The sequence below is a fragment of the Ovis canadensis genome, chromosome 2 (assembly GCF_042477335.2).
Source record: "Ovis canadensis isolate MfBH-ARS-UI-01 breed Bighorn chromosome 2, ARS-UI_OviCan_v2, whole genome shotgun sequence".
NCBI classification, from domain to species: domain Eukaryota; kingdom Metazoa; phylum Chordata; class Mammalia; order Artiodactyla; family Bovidae; genus Ovis; species Ovis canadensis.
The window spans coordinates 187,484,775-187,488,258 of record NC_091246.1 but is presented as its reverse complement, the minus strand read 5'-3'; positions in this window follow the sequence as shown (position 1 = coordinate 187,488,258).

The following is a 3,484-nucleotide window of genomic DNA, read 5'->3' as shown; positions in this document are numbered from 1 at the left end:
TGCAAGGAAAAAGAAATACGCAGAAAATGAACTTTTCTGTCCTTCAGAGCATCTGTTTTTGGGCATAAATGTAAAATGCAAAATAGGCAGATGCAATGACAGTAAGACACAGGGACCCAAAAAAGGCAGAAATTTGTGTATGCAAGTATTTGAATAATATGAAGCACTTTTGAGAGGCTTTCAGTGCAAAAAAAATAAAACTACTATCACTCAACAATTCTTTCATTGACATGAAAAACACAGTCTCTCCAAGTTATGTTGCCAATATGGTGGTGCTCAAGTGGTAACACACAGGTTGTCAACACTGTTGGTTTTTCATGTCTGTAAACCATCCAAAGACAGAAGGTGTGCACAGCAAGAAAAGAATTGAGTTTGGGGATTCTAAAAAACTATCTTTGCTCACTCACTGAACAAAATTGGTGTGTAAAAACACGCATGCTACGTAAGTCAAGTTAGGAAAGCAACTTAGAGAAGATTTACAGAAGTTAGAAAAGGGTCCTTTGGAGATAAAATATTTCAAAGCAATCTGCTTAGTGAATTTTACAGCCTGGGGGCCTGCCATCTGCAAAGAGCCAAATAAGTATAGGAAACTAATGAGGAGAACATACAAATTAACAATACATGTTAGAAATCTCTAGTATTTCTTGTGCTCAGTTGCTAAGTTGTGCCCAACTCTCTGTACCCCCGTGGACTATAGACCACCAGGCTCCTCTGTCCAAGGGATTCTCTAGGCAAGAATACTGGAGTAGGTGGCCATTTCTCCAGGGGATCTTCTTGACCCAGGAATTGAACCCGGGTCTCCTGCATTGCAGGCAGATCCTTTACCAACTGAGCTAAGAGGGAAGCCCCAGTATTTCTTGAGAGAGGTAAAAATATTATCAAAAGAAAAACAGAAGGGAAAATAGATGAAAAGTCTTCTAGCAGTCTTGATAGTGTTATTCTTTGCATTTATTGTATAGGGATATAAATACTTCCTTTAGTGAAGTTGATTTTTTTTTCTTTTAAAAAAATCATTTATTTTTAATTGGATGATAATTGCTTTACAATGCTGTGTTGGCCTCTGCCATACATCAACATGAATCAATCATAGGTATTCACATGTTTCCTTACTCTTCAGCCTCTCTCCCACTTTCCACCCCATCCCACCACTTTAGATTGTCACAGAGCATTAAGGCTGAGCTCCCTGTGCTATGCAGCAACTTCCCATTAGCTATCTGTGATCGTTTGTAATGCTTATATTTCAATGCTACTCTCTCAGTTATTTCTGATTTCTTTTTCTGATATAGCAAAGATGGAGCTCGATACAGTCAACAAAAACAAGACCAGGAGCTGACTGTGGCTCAGATCATGAACTCCTTATTACCAAATTCAGACTTAAAATGAAGAAAGTAGGGAAAAATGCTAGACCATTCAGGTATGACCTAAATCAAATCCCTTATGATTATACAGTGGAAGTGAGAAATAGATTTGGCCTAGATCTGATAGACAGAATGCCTGATGAACTATGGAATGAAGTTCATGACATTGTACAGGAGACAGGGATCAAGACCATCCCCATGGAAAAGAAATGCAAAAAAGCAAAATGGCTGTCTGCAGAAGACTTACAAATAGCTGTGAAAAGAAGAGAAGGGAAAAGCAAAGGAGAAAAGGAAAGATATAAGCATCTGAATGCAGAGTTCCCAAGATAGCAAGAAGAGATAAGAAAGCCTTCTTCAATGATCAGTGCAAAGAAATAGAGGAAAACAGCAGAATGGGAAAGACTAGAGATCTGTTCAAGAAAATTAGAGATACCAGGGAACATTTCATGCAAAGATGGGCTCGATAAAGGACAGAAATGGTCTGGACCTAACAGAAGCAGAAGATATTAAGAAGAGGTGGCAAGAATACACAGAAGAACTGTACAAAAAAGATCTTCACAACCCGAATAATCACGATGGTGTGATCATTCATCTAGAGCCAGACATCCTGGAATGTGAAGTCAAGTGGGCCTTAGAAAGCATCACTATGAACAAAGCTAATGGAGGTGATGGAGTTCCAGTTGAGCTATTTCAAATCCTGAAAGATGATGCTGTCAAAGTGCTGCACTCAATATGCCAGCAAATTTGGAAAACTCAGCAGTGGCCACAGGACTGGAAAAGGTCAGTTTTCATTTCAATCCCAAAGAAAGCCAACTCCAAAGAATGCTCAAACTACCACACAATTGCACTCATCTCACATGCTAGCAAAGTAATGCTCAAAATTCTCCAAGCCAGGCTTCAGCAATACGTAAACTTCCTGATGTTCAAGCTGGTTTTAGAAAAGGCAGAGGAATCAGAGATCATATTGCCAACATCTACTGGATCATGGAAAAAGCAAGGGAGTTCCATAAAAAAACATCTATTTCTGCTTGATTGACTATGCCAAAGCCTTTGACTGTGTGGATCACAATTAACTGTGGAGAATTCTGAAAGAGATGGGAATACCAGACCACCTGACCTGCCTCTTGAGAAATCTGTATGCAGGTCAGGAAGCAGCAGTTAGAACTGGACATGGAACAACAGGTTGGTTCCAAATAGGAAAAGGAGTACTTCAAGGCTGTATATTGTCACCCTGCTTACTTAACTTCTATGCAGAGTATATCATGAGAAACGCTGGGCTGGAAGAAACACAAGCTGGAATCAAGATTGCCGGGATAAATATCAATAACCTCAGATATGCAGATGAATCCACCCTTATGGCAGAAAGTGACGAGGAACTAAAAAGCCTCTTGATGAAAGTGAAAGAGGAGAGTGAAAAAGTTGGCTTAAAGCTCAACATTCAGAAAACGAAGATCATGGCATCTGGTCCCATCACTTCATGGGAAATTAATGGGGAAACAGTGGAAACAGGGTCAGACTTTATGTTTTGGGGCTCCAAAATCACTGCAGATGGTGATTGCAGCCATGAAATTAAAAGACGCTTACTCCTTGGAAGAAAAGTTATGACCAACCTAGATAGCATATTCAAAAGCAGAGACATTACTTTGCCGACTAAGGTCCGTCTAGTCAAGGCTATGGTTTTTCCAGTGGTCATGTATGGATGTGAGAGTTGGACTGTGAAGAAGGCTGAGCACTGAAGAATTGATGCTTTTGAACTGTGGTGTTGGAGAAGACTCTTGAGAGTCCCTTGGACTGCAAGGAGATCCAACCAATCCATTCTGAAGGAGATTATCCCTGGGATTTCTTTGGAAGGAATGATGCTAAAGCTGAAACTCAGTACTTTGGCCACCTCATGAGAAGAGTTGACTCACTGGAAAAGACTCTGATGCTGGGAGGGATTGGGGGCAGGAGGAGAAGGGGACGACAGAGGATGAGATGGCTGGATGGCATCACTGACTCAGTGGATGTGAGTCTGAGTGAACTCCTGAAGTTGGTAATGGACAGGGAAGCCTGGCATGCTGTGATTCATGGGGTCACAAAGAGTCGGACACAACTGAGCGACTGAACTGAACTGAACTGAACTGAAA